Consider the following 14,380-nt stretch of genomic DNA (forward strand, 5'->3'; position numbering starts at 1 on the left):
TCATTCGTTGCAATGCTTGCAAGGCTTAAGTGATGTGCATTACTGAGAGGGCCCAGAGATACCTCTCCGACAATCGGAGTGACAAATCCTAATCTCGAAATACTCCAACCCAACATGTACCTTTGGAGACACCTGTAGAGCTCCTTTATAATCACCCAGTTACGTTGTGATGTTTGGTAGCACACAAAGTGTTCCTCCGGTAAACGGGAGTTGCATAATCTCATAGTCATAGGAACATGTATAAGTAATGAAGAAAGCAATAGCAATATACTAAACGATCGTGTGCTAAACTAACGGAATGGGTCATGTCAATCACATCATTCTCCTAATGATGTGATCCCGTTAATCAAATGACAACACATGTCTATGGTTAGGAAACATAACCATCTTTGATCAACAAGCTAGTCAAGTAGAGGCATACTAGTGACACTCTGTTTGTCTATGTATTCACACATGTATTATGTTTCCGGTTAATACAATTCTAGCAAGAATAATAAACATTTATCACGCTATAAGGAAATAAATAATAACTTTATTATTGCCTCTAGGGCATATTTCCTTCATATGGTTGTTCCAGCGAAGGAATGACAAGTAGTTACAAGTACTACATCAATGATCCTAAATGTCGGAAACAATAGTTACGTATAGTGACAACATGATATGATGGGACACTCTCGTCCTTGGCCGATCACGTTAGCTAGCTTAGCTGCTAGCTCCCACCAGCACACCATCTTCAGGACGAGCGCACCAGCCCTGGAAGATGCGGTTTGCCCGCTCAATTGTGGACTGCGAAATCACGCCCTAGACAACACCAGGGCTCTAGGAGCATATCTTGAAAGCTCCCATGGCACCATTTCAGAAGGGGAGCCGATCCTACGACCACCATCGACAAACTTGAGCGTGTGGAGGCATTCACGAAACGGCACACGGCAACTGACGCCGCCCGTGGCTCCTCTCCGGAAAAGGCACGACATGGACGCCCCCTCTCTAAACCCTAGAACACTAGGTACCGCCGCCGCCACCACTCCTCCAGGGGTAGCAGCCAAGATTTGAAACCCAAGTTTCAATTATATGTGCTAAAAGCCTCTACTTCTCTAGCTACTTCTCTCTACTCTCTCCTAAGTTTCGGTGAGCAACAAAATCCTCTACTTCTCTCACCTAAACCCTCTCTCTACTCTCTCCCCAATCACGTGAGGAAACATGAAAGGCCAATCATACAAACAACACTTCAAGTGTGCATGCCAAATCCTAAGATCTAGTAACATATAAGATGATATGTGATACTAATTAACAGTAGGATCTAGAGATGCATATGTGATACTAATCCTATTAATCGATATGTGATACTAATCCTATTAATCCATATGTGATACTAATTAACAGAGAGGGCAGAGTGCCACGTAGGGGCAGCAAGGGGAGTGGTGAGCCACTGCGGCAAATCGATTGGAGCCATGCATCGAAGCACGGAGCCACCGTGCAATCCCTAAATCCCAAAACATGGCGAGCCGCCACGAAAATCGATTGGAGCCTAGCTAGTGTGACACGCGCAGGGAGGAGGAGATCGAGAGGGGGACTTACGGGGCTGGAGCGTCGGAGGAGGCGAGAGGCGACCGCGCGTGGTGGCGGCGCACGGCACCGTCGACGGGGGTGAGGTGAGCGGGGACGAACCCTAACCGCGGCGGCGGCGGCGGGTGGAGGGGATCGATTGTGAGAGTGAGTGGGTGCGGGGGCGCTCGGGCCGGTTTTCTTTTGCTATAGTAGTAGCGTTGGTTAGAGGCCCACGCTACTGCTAAGCCCACCAGCTGTAGCGTCCTTTTTGAAGAAACGCTACAGCTAAGTGGGCTACTTTTTTGCCCTGCAGCCCATGTAACAGTAGTGCGGCCCAAGCAAATAAACACTGTTGTTATATGTTAGTAGTAGCGTGTTTTCTACCCAGCGCTACTGGTAAATACTTGTAGCGTGGTGTCATAAAAATGCACTATTGGTAAACTTCTATCTATAAGCATTTTCCTAGTAGTGTACAGCAGCCCGGAGAGTCAGCTCGCAAGCTTTGGAACAGATTCCTCACTAAGAAGAATCAAACTGTCGACTGTCCGGATGCCGAAGCCTTAGCGGCCTTCAAACATAGTATCCGACACGAGTGGCTTGCCAGACACCTCGGCCAAAAAAAGCCAATGATGATGGCAGCCTGAACAAGCGTTATGACCCGCTTTTGTGCGCGCAAAGATAGCTGGTTGGCCCGTAGAGGCACTAGTGAACCCGGGCACATCTGAAATTCGAGATGGCAACGGGAAGCCACGGCGCACTAAGCACAAGCATCGGAATGAGGATAGTCCGGACAACACGGCGGTCGGATTCAGGGGCTCTGGACCCGGTCAAGGAAAGAAGCCATTCAAAGGCAGTAAAGAGGGACCATCCGGCCTGAATAAAGTCCTGGACAGATTGTGCCCAATCCATAGCACTTCCGAATAACCTGCAAATCATACCCACAGAGAATGTTGGGTCTTCAAGCAGGCCAGCAAATTAAACGCCGAACACAGGGGAAGGGACACACCAAGTGAAGACGAGGATGAGCCTTGCCAGCCGAACACGGGGGGGGCCAGAAAAAATTCCCACCAGAAGTCAAAACGGTAAACATGGTACACGCAACTCACGCAGAGTTCGTCGCCCCCAAATTCAACCCCTGGACGGCCTGCCCGATAACTTTTGATCACAGGGACCACCCAGCCAGTATCCGTCATGGAGGATCGGCTGCCTTGGTGCTCGACCCAATAATTGATGGATACCATCGCACTCGAGTCCTAATGTATGGCGGTAGTAGTCTTAATCTGATATATCAAGACACCATCCGCAAGATGGGGATAGACCCATCCAGAATAAGCTAAAATAGCACCACCTTCAATGGAGTGATACCAGGCTTTGAGGCCCACTGCTGGGGCTCCCTCGTATTAGAAGTGACAATCGGTTCTCCTGATAACTTCAGAAGCGAGGACCTACTCTTTAACATCGCGCCCTTCAGAAGCGGTTATCATGCATTACTCGGGAGAACGACCTTCACTTGCTTTACCGCAATACCGAACTATGTCTGCCTTAAACTTAAGATGCCCGGTCCACGTGGCGTCATAACCGTTGACAGAAAGACAGAACAGTATGCGGCAGCTTTGATAGCCGGGCATTAAGAGGCCTCTCCTACCAGAAGCATGATCGGTCGTCAAGACCACGGACACGGTTAGACGAGTCCAGTCCACCATTTTTCACAACATCCCGGACAAACCCGAGCTAGGTGTTGTACATGTATCCCCATAAATGATACCAGGGGATGCAAACATGTCATAAAGCCCACAATTCGGCCTGCCTCATTAAAGGCAAATATCTCGTATCTCTAACATCCATCGAGAATAACTAACTTTTCGCACGCTTACTCTTTTACATGAGTTTTCGTTTTTATAGACATTATTCGTGCGACACCCTTCCAGGATATGGCACAACAGAGACAAAGGCGCAGACGTGCAACAGGGCCGTGCTCAAAGGTTTCTCTTTAGATTAAGCCCCTGTGTAAACCTTATTTACTGTCTTTTGTTGCTTAACATCCCGTGGGTATTCAATACACCCAGAGTGGATACTGGCGTCATAGGCATTTCGCCACGGCAGATCAATGCACGTACGTGGAGATATAGGGTTCATAATCAAGGGCGTTGCTCAGCCCAGTATATCTTATAAAGTCTGAATACCTTAGGGAGTGTTCGGTGTCGCGAGTTTGGCCTTATATGCATTAGCTCCGAATCATGTCTTTGGTCAAATGTTGGGTTTGCACGGCTCTTGGGTTTGCTGCCTTACGTTCCATTCTATCGGCTAAGGCGTCCAAAGGAGAACTATTGCGATTGTGCCCTGGTTATTCTGGATGAGCACCTCAGTAGAGAAAGCCGGAAACTGACTGTCATGATACAGCGAGAGACTGGTCAACCACTCGAAGACTCATCGGAATCTATAGGATTCCTACGCATTAACGAAGGACCATTTCCCGGTCACGTACATACGCGCCCCTATACGGATGCACGCAGATGTACTAGGGGCTACTTAGTAACCCCACCGTTAAACTCCCATGGCTAAGTGAAAGTGTTACAGCTATATAGTCCGGTTGCCTGGTTCGACGTGCAAACACCTCCTTAATGGACCAAGACGTTGGATCAAGTGTGATTACGCATATACCTTATGAACACCCCCGCATTATATGCGTGGGGGCTAAAGCCAACGACTGCTAACTTTCAAGTTATATGAATACATAAACAGCCGCACAGGAGGTAATACAACACTTTCAGGCAAAAGTATAAACACAACCTCTATATTTAACACATAATTGTTTACAATTCAGTGATTTTCACTCAAACATGACATTCTTCGAAGTATTGCTCGGCTGGGTCTTGGCTTCTATTCTACGGGCACCTTCTATGACCTGCTCGAAGTATTGCTCGGCTGGGTCTTGGCTTCCTGCCGGACCCTGGGTCGCAATGCAGGTGGCCTCCATATCTGCCCAATATGTCTTAACACGGGCAAGAGCCATCCGCGCACCCTCTATACACGCCGACCTCTTCATGGCATCGATTTGCAATCTGGCACCAAATAATTGTTGCACCAAACCAAAGTAATTGTCTGGCTTTTGTCCCCTTGGCCATAGATGGTCTATTACAGACCTCATTGCAAGGCCGGACAGCCTATGGAGCTCGGCTATAGTGACCATCTTCTCACTCAATGGTAATGAGCGTGCTGGGGCATTAAATTGCGACCAGAACAACCTTTCCATTTCGTTATCTTTATGATCCTTGAACAACTTGGCCGCATCAGCCACACTCTTCGCCAAGTCCGCATACTCATCTGCAGCGCTCCATAGCTTATCCAACGGAGCATACTTTGGATCTAAAAACTTTATCCGCAACAAATAAGGATTTCCAGCCGTGATTTCTCCGGCTTGTCAAAGTTCCTCCCGCGCGTCTCTAGTTTCAGAGCGCGTCTCCTTAGCCGAATCTAGCGCCTTCTTCAGGTCAGTCGCCTTTGCTTGATTCTCCTTTTCGAGAAGCTCATACCGGCCGGCGGCGTCCCTCTGCTCCACCGCCATCTCGGCTATCTTTTCGTAGCTTCGGCGATGAGCAGCCTGTTCGGCTCTCAATTCTTTGGCTGCCGTTACGGCAGCTGCATTGCTAACTCAGGCCTGTTCCTTGGCTAGGGCAAGTTCCGCCCTCAGGGTCTCAATGGCAGCAGCTCCACCTACAGCCACATCATATTATATTAATATTTCAATACTCTTCATATTTCCTAAAGCAAATAATGAAAAAACGAGCACACACTCTGTGACTCGTCAATCCGCTTATTTATAAGCGTGATGTCGGTATCCACCACATCAATTTGTCGCCTTAGTTCGGCAAGTTCAGCATTCCGGTCTATCGCCGGCCTCTTAGCCACATGCATATAAATGTAGTACAATCATTACCTGAGAGTGTGATCCTCCATTTGCCGCCTAGGGCTGGAAACCAGAGTCTCAGGGGCTACTATCTATACGGAGCACACCTAGCGCGTGCGGAACTATCAAAAATTACGTATTTTATCACGTACCTCGAAGCCTTTGAGTAAATTTCCAAAAGCTTCATTTAACCCGCTTGTGGCAGACAAAATCTTTTCCAACACCGTACCCATCAGCGTACGGTGACCCTCTGAGAGAGCGGCCTGCTCCAGGAGGCTCGCCATCGTGTTCGGTCAGGCACAGGATTGTTTTGGACCCTTCTCATCACCCGCCAAGGGGGCCGAACGCGCCGGGCTCGGGATGGGCGAAGCATCAGCTTCCGGCCTCAGCGGATCTAGGCTCCTCCGTGACGAAACCTCATGATCGCCCGCCCCATGGGGCGGAGAGGCAGGTGGGGTTTCACTCTCCATCATCTCCGGAAGAAGATCCCCCAAAGACGAACCCTGTCGAGACGAGCTACTAGCCGGACTACACAAAATATATCCAGGTTATTTTCTCAGAGGAAAAAACAATAACTTCTTGTTTATCATTATATTACAGCTCGGCGGAGCGCTGGCTCGTTTGCAGGCACAATGCGGTGAGAACGCCCTTCCGGGCAGGGCCCCCGGGAGAAGCTTTCTTCCCTTGCTTAGGCACCTCTGTCTCCAAATCTTCGGAGGCAGCCCTCTGTTTCCCGTGAGGGGAGTAAACCTTAGATTCACCTCCCCGATCGTCCTCCTCCGTGGAAAGATTAATTCCCCCGGTTCGGATGCATAATGTTTGAAGCTCATTCTTAGCTTCTCCATTCCCCCCTTCATCTTTCTCTGATGGCACTTGTCTTAGCGCCCGCTCAAGCATCCTGGCTGTCACCGGACCGGGCGAGCCGTCGGGAAGCGGGGCCGGACACCTGATTCTCTCCGTGTTACTAAGCCAATCCTGGTCGCAGACAGTTTTTCAGAACAATGCTATGACAAATATAAACGAAGTTTTCGGTTATATGGTTACTTACTTGGGTATCTGGGCGATCGCAGCTCAGGCCCACATCATTGGTGGTGTCCGCACACTTTATTCATGGTCCAAAGAACAACTTATACATTCCTTCAAGCGTCATGCCGAAGAAGTGTTGAACGGTTCACGGGCCTTCTGGATTGAACTCCCACATCTGGAGAGATCGACATTTACACAGCAGGGCACGCCGAACTAGCATTACCTGAATTATTTTGAAAAGACTAATATCCCTCTCAAGAAGCTCCTGAATTCGGCTCTGCAATGTTGGTACATCATTTTCAGATCCCCAATCCAGCTCTACGTTGGCCCACGAGGCCAGTTGAGGCGGAGGGCCCAAGCTGTGATGTAGAACCACCTCCGTTGCCACAGATCGGACACCTACGGGAAAGAACCTTCCGGCCATGGGACATCGGTGTTCCTGCTTATTGCGGTGCCCCCGCACTCTGCATGTCGCCCCTCGATCATCTTCGGCTTCACATTGAAGGTCTTGAGCCATAGGCTGAAGTGGGGGTGATGTGGAGGAAGGCTTCGCACACGACGATAAACGACGAGATGTGGAGGATGGAATCCGGAGCTAGATCGTGAAAATCTAGCCCGTAATAAAACATGAGCCCCCTCACAAAGGGATCGAGGGTAAAGCTCAAGCCCCGGAGGTAGTGGGAAACAAATACGACACTCTCGTTGGGTTCGGGAGTGGGGATGATCTGCTCGGGGGCAGGAATCCTATGCTTGACATCGGCGGTCAGGTATCTGGCCTCCCTGAGCTTCGCAATGTCCTCCTCTGTGACAGAGGAGGCCATCCACCGACCTTGAAGGTTAGATCCGGACATGGTCGAAGATCCCAAGTACCTAAGCTTGAGCTTCGGGTGTTGGAACTCAAGGGACGGAAAGGCGCAAGCGTGGTAAAAAAAGGGATAGGCCTTGATCCCTCTATAAAGGGGGGAGAATATCAAGCGTCCCCAACATGGATGTTCGGGACTTGCCTAAAAACACGAAGTCACGCCAATAGGCATGGTGGGATTACCCATACCCGTATTGATGAGAATCCCACGATAATAAGGACACGATCTCTGCTTCGACAAGACGTGCCAAGGAAACCGCCTCGCAATATGTGCGGAAGCTGGTTGTAGAAAACGGTTAGAATAATGACCGGGCCATGGCGTGATGTCTCACTACGAAGAGTTGTTAGCAGATTAGTTTCGTGGTTTATTATTCTCTCTACGGTGGTATATGAAATTTTTCTTGCAAAGCCGGACACGGTCCTTGTGTTCGGAATTTATCTTGGAGTATTCGGAGATGGAACCTGACTCACAATGCCGAAGACAATCTACGCACCGGACTCGTCGTCATTGAAGTATGGTTCAGGGGCTACTGAGGGAGTCCTGGATAAGGAGGTATCCGGACAGCCGGACTATGTACTTTGTTCGGACTATTGGACTATGAAGATACAAGATTGAAGACTTTGTCCCGTGTCCGGATGGGACTCTCCTTGGCATGGAAGGCAAGCTTGGTGATTCGGATGTAGATCTCCTTCTCTGTAACCGACTCTGTGTGACCCTAGCCCCCTCCGGTGTCTATATAAACCGGAGGGTTTAGTCCGTACAACAACAATCATACCATCGGCTAGCTTCTCGGGTTTAGCCTGTACGATCTCGTGGTAGATCAACTCTTGTAATACTCATATCATCAAGATCAATCAAGCAGGAAGTAGGGTATTACCTCCATCGAGAGGGCCGGAACCTGGGTAAACATCATGTCCCCGGTCTCCTGTTACCATTATCCTTAGACGCACAGTTCGGGACCCCCTACCCGAGATCCGCCGGTTTTGACACCGACAAAGACTCTCAACAGTGTACGCTTTACATTGCTCTGCTTATGACCATGAGCAGCCTGACCATGATCTTTTAATTTTGTCCGATTAATCTACCACTAGAACGAGTACTCTTTCATTAGCCTATTTATCTACTTCCACTAGAGCCATGTTTGTGTTATTTTTTTGTAAGAGGTGCAGGAATAAAAGATGGCTGACGGCAGAGTAGCATCTTATTAGCACAAGCTTATTTGGTGAATTATCAGCCGAGTCCTATTACTTGGTGAATTATTAGCACAATATTAGGAGATCCTCATTCATGTTGAATTGATGTAGAAAGGACCATGAGTAATTATCTCCTCTCCTACTCCAACAAACAAAAGGAAATTTAGAAACTCTCCTCTCCAACAAACAACAAAAAATTCAGACATTTGCATACAATCCAGAATATTTCAGAAAATGTAATCATACAAAGCCCTTTCTTCTCCTTTGTCTCCTCTCCAACAACTTCAATAACTTCATATAATTTTTTTCTGAAATCATACATAGCCTTTCACAACTTCATATAAAATTTAGGTAATGTAATCATAGAAAGCCTTTCTGCAAATTCAGAAATTTCATATAAAATTCTGGGATAAATTCTGAAACTTCCTAAAATTAAAATAAAATACCTAAAATTCAGAAATTCATATGCTCTCCTCTCCTTTCCACTAAAGACATCGAATACAAGACTTTCCATTACAAACATCGAGTACAAGACTTTCCATTACAAACATCAGGTACACGCATCTCCTCTCCTTGCCTCTCCTCTCCTATCCTCTCCTCTCCTTTCCACACTAGTCAATGCCTTTCCACTACAATACTTGGAGTACAAGCCTTTCGCTACAAGCCAAAGATGGAGTATGGTATCTCTCCCTTTCCAATCCAAGCTCACTGGACATCTTGTTCTAGAATATCCATGGCATGTTCATAAACTTCACGGGGAAAGTGAATCCTAGGTGGTAGGATTCCTTGCCTTTCCAATCTATCCTTGCGAAAATGTGGAATTTTGTATGAATTTTCCTCTTCATGGTTCATCACTTCTACCATGATGGTCTGATGTGTTAGAAATATTTTGTTGAGTTTTCCGACATCATACTCATCAAATTCTTCCTGCACACCTTGAATCGGTTCTTTGATAGTTGTGGGAGCTCTATAGTCGGTCAAAGACTCAAGGGATCTGAAATATCCAAGATCAAGTGTGTTTAGATCAGGAGAATTTGGAGGCTGGTTTATTATTTTAATGTCCAGGCCAGTTGTAGCCACAACTTCTACAAACTCTGCATCACCTGGAAGAATGTGCGTTCTTGCGTTATCTTGCTGGATCAATATTGGATTAGTATCATCTGCGGGCCAGACTTCCTTTATTCCAGGCACCACTTTTTCTATCATATACCTCCTGATTACCCGTCGGTTAACGTTGACGAACTTGATTTCAATGGTCCCTCTTGCTCTATACTCACTTCTTCTAGCAGCAGGAATCTCTTGCACAAAGGTCCAGACACCAATTTTACCTGAGAATGTGATATTGCCTTCAGCGTCATATCTAGGTCGAGCAACAGCGGTCAGAAATATCACTTTTCAAATACAGTTTTTGTTCCGAACAGTTCTGACTGGGTCACCTTCCTCGGGGAGGAGGTCGTAGCATATGTTCATTTTTGTCATATCGAACCACTTTTCGTCAATATGCACAATGTTGTGCATACTGATGAATTTAGGTCTTGGAGCTGCTAAGGTGGTCTCGTCAAGCATTGACAAATAGAACTTGATCCGTTCTTTTTTATTCTTTTCTTTCAAGGATGGCTTCAAACGATTGGAGTGCCTTCTAATCTTGCGAAGCTTGAGTTTCTTGTAGAGTGTAGTATGACTGACACCCAATTGGGGAGCAAGTGACCTGAGAGTCGACCTTCTATTCAAAGGAACTGTGGGGATTTGGGATAGAGTATCATCCTTTCCTTTCATCCCAGATCTTCATTTCCTTCCGCTGGATACATTCACCTCTTGACCAAGCACTTTTTGTCGCTCTGCTATTGTCCAAATTTTTTGAATATGTTGAACACCAACTTGAAAAATTTGAGCAACATCCTTCCTCGCATTTCTTTTGAACTTGCCACCCCTAGCCAGATGCAAGGTATGTAGTGCCATGTAGGCAGCATATCTCTGCTCATCTGTCATTGACTTTCTTTGCCTATGCAATTGCTGACCACCTAGAGTAGCAAAAGAAAAAGAAACTTAGGGAAATGATGAAGGCCTTGATGATCACAAGGTAGACCACATGGTGCGGGTAGCTAGCTAGAGTGTCTAGCAGGAGTACCTGTTGCTTGACCATGCACTGCTTCTTCTTCTTCATCTTCTTGGAGTTCCATGTCAACTTCTTCTTGGAGTTACATGTGAACTTCTTCTTGGAGTTCCATATCAACTTCTTGTGCAGGTGGAGTACTTGCTTGAGGTCCAGGTTCATCCTCTTCTGGTGGAGAACAATTCAGGTCAAGGTTCAACATCTTCATGTTGCTATTGTTGTTGCTATTGCTCTTGATATTGTTGATGTCTTCTGCTACTTTTGCTGTCGATATTGTTGTTGCTAATGTTGTTGCTGTTATTGCTTGAGCTACTGCTGGTACTACTGTGCTTGTTGTGTTTTTTGCCAGAATGCTTGCTTGAGTTACTGCTGCTAATTTGTTGATGGAGTACTTGATTGAGTGACCACTACTGCCATTGTGGTGATGCTGCTCTTGCTTATATCTGCATGAACAAATCCTTCAAATAACACAATCTTCAGTTATATGGTTCAGAACTGGTTTATAAGCTAAAGTATCAGATATGCATTTAACATGGATAATTTTTTATATGATTCATTTCCTGCTGGATAATGTGAATATGGTTCCTCTTTGAACTCACTATTCGTGACCCACAACCAGTAGGAGTACAATGCTCTTACAAATGATGCATACTGTAGAAATTAAACCTGTGAATGATGTAGTTTCTTTTGAAGGATGTACTCATACCGTTGTAGAGATGCATGCTGTGACAGTCATAGTTGATCTTATTAATATAGTCCAGAATGCATCAAACAATATTAAAACAAGATATTGGTACTCCGTTTGGTCAATTTGCTACTCCATTTGTTAGTGATCTTTCTTGCCAGACAAGTGATACTCCAGTAATACATTCTTCTGTAAATTCTTGTAAATGATGTGGTAATGTTTACACAAGGAGTACTGTGATGTAGGAGTACAATAGTATGTATTTTGACAGACAAGTGCAGCATATCATACTTCTTTTGTAAATTCTGTAAATAATGCATACACAGACAAGTGCGGCATCTCACTGATCCTTGTACTGGTACTCTATGTGTACTTGCTCCAGGATGTGTCAAATGATGGTTTGTATTTTGAGAAACAAGTGCAGCAACTCTAGAAGTGTAATCCATGTTCCCTTTAGGTTCAGTGCAATGGTTGATTGCCATGTTGACAGACAAGTGGAGCACCTCTAGGACTGTGATTGATGTTCCCTTTATATTGACTGTTCAATATCTACAATCCATCGAATTCTTCAATTTCAACTATGCATTTGTAACTGAAACTATGCATTTAACTTAAACAAAGTCCTCTGTACTGATAATTTCTGAAACTATCTTGTGAATTCTTCTGTAAATTACTCCTTGTGTTGTAAATTGTGCTGACATCCTCTTTCTGATGTTGTGTTGATGTGTGTTGCTGAATATCGGCTAACCTGTGTTTGAATAGCAGGGCGAGGCAAGGAGTACCTGCAGATGCCTGTGTCAAGGAGCCAGGTGGGAGCGACCAAGCAGGGGCGGATGTGATCCGGCTGGAGCGGCGAGGAACAGGCTAGGGTAGCGGCGACCAAATTGGGCGCGACCGCGACCAAGCTGGGATGGAGACGGCCAAGCTGGGCACGGGGCGACCAACTACGGGACGATGTGACCAGGCTTGGCAAGGACGATCCCCTGGACGACAGAGCTGAGCGCTTGGAGATGGGCGTGAGGACCTAGAGACAAGGACTAGCACCTGGACGACGGGGCAAGGTGCCTGGAGATGAGCCCGAGCACCTGGACACGGGGACTAGTGCCTGGACGACGGGAGGAAGAAGAAAGACACACGCCTGGACGACGCGAGGCAGAAGACGATGAGAAATTCAAATCGAGGGCAAAATTGTCTAATTCACCATTTGTCGGCTGTGTCTGAAAAAGCTAAACGCTCTTATAAAAGTTTACAGAGGGAGTAGAACCTATAGGATAACCTATGGTGATAGTTAATTTGATTCTTCTAAAAAACAGAAACTCTCTACGCACGAAAATAATTTTAGTAATTCACAGAAACGTGATTTTGCGTTGATTCTTTTTTCTGTAAATCAATAGACAAATTTCCCAGGACTTCCTATTTTCGTAGGACTGTTAGAGTTCGAGAAGTATTCAAGAGTTACAGATTTCTACAGACTATTGTGTTTTTGACAGATTCTGTTTTTCGTGTGTTGTTTGCTTATTTTGTTGCATCAATGGCTAGTATGTAGAGTATGAACCATAGAGAAGTTGGAATACAGTAGGTTTAACACCAATATAAATAAAGAATGAGTTCATTACAGTACCTTATGTGGTGGTTTTTCTCTCTTGCACTAACGGAGCTTATGAGATTTCCTGTTGAGTTTTGTGTTGTGAAGTTTTCATGTTTTGGGTAAAGATTTGATGGATTATGGAATAAGGAGTGGCAAGAGCCTAAGCTTGGGGATGCCCATGGCACCCCAAGATAATCAAGGATAACCAAAAGCCTAAGCTTGGGGATGCCCCAGAAGGCATCCCCTCTTTCGTCTTTGTCTATCGGTAACTTTACTTGGAGCTATATTTTTATTCGCCACATGATATGTGTTTTGCTTGGAGAGTCTTGTATGATATTAGTCTTTGCTTTTTATATTACCACAATTATCCTTGCTGTACACACCTTTTGGGAGAAGCCTACTTGATTAGAATTTATTAGAATACTCTATGTGCTTCACTTATATCTTTTGAGCTACACAGTTTTGCTCTAGTGCATCACTTATATCTTTTAGAGGATGGCGATGGATTAATTTTGAAGAAATTGTTGATATCTCATCCTTCACTTATATTATTTTGAGAGTCTCTTAGAACAGCATGGTATTTGCTATGTTTATAAAATTGGTCCTAGAATGATGGGCATCCAAGTTGGGTATAATAAAAACTATCATAGAAAGTGAATTGGATGCTATGATCAATTTGATACTTGATAATTGTTTTGAGATATAGAGGTGGTAATATTAGAGTCATGCTAGTTGGGTGATTATGAAATGAAAGAATACTTGTGTTGAAGTTTGTGACTCTCGTAGCATGCACATATGGCAAACCGCTTTGTGGTGAAGTTGGAGCACAATTTTATTTATCGATTGTCTTCCTTATGAGTGGCGGTCAGGGACGAGCGATGGTCTTTTCATACCAATCTATCCCCCTAGGGGCATGCGTGTAGCACTTTGTTTTCAATGACTTTTAGATTTTTGCAATAAGTATATAAGTTCTTTATGACTAATGTTGAGTCCATGGATCATACACACTCTCACCCTTCCACCATTGCTAGCCTCTCTTGTGTCGTGCAACTTTCACCGGTACCATACACCCACCATATACCTTCCTCAAAACAGCCACCATACCTACCTATTATGGCATTTCCATAGCCATTCCAAGATATATTGCCATGCAACTTTCCACCGTTCCATTTATATGACATGCATCACCATTGTCATATTGCTCTTTGCATGATCATGTAGTTGACATCGTATTTGTGGCAAGGCCACCTTCATAATTTTCATACATGTCACTCTTGATTCATTGCATATCTCGGTACACCGCCGGAGGCATTCATATAGAGTCATATCTTATTCTAAGTATTGAGTTGTAATATTGAGTTGTAAGTAAATAAAAGTGTGATGATATTCATTATTATAGCATTGTCCAAGTGAGGAAAGGATGATGGACACTATGATTCCCCCACAAGTCGGGATGA

This window comes from Triticum dicoccoides, chromosome 2B (genome assembly GCF_002162155.2).
Source record: "Triticum dicoccoides isolate Atlit2015 ecotype Zavitan chromosome 2B, WEW_v2.0, whole genome shotgun sequence".
In the NCBI taxonomy this organism is placed as follows: Eukaryota; Viridiplantae; Streptophyta; class Magnoliopsida; order Poales; family Poaceae; genus Triticum; species Triticum dicoccoides.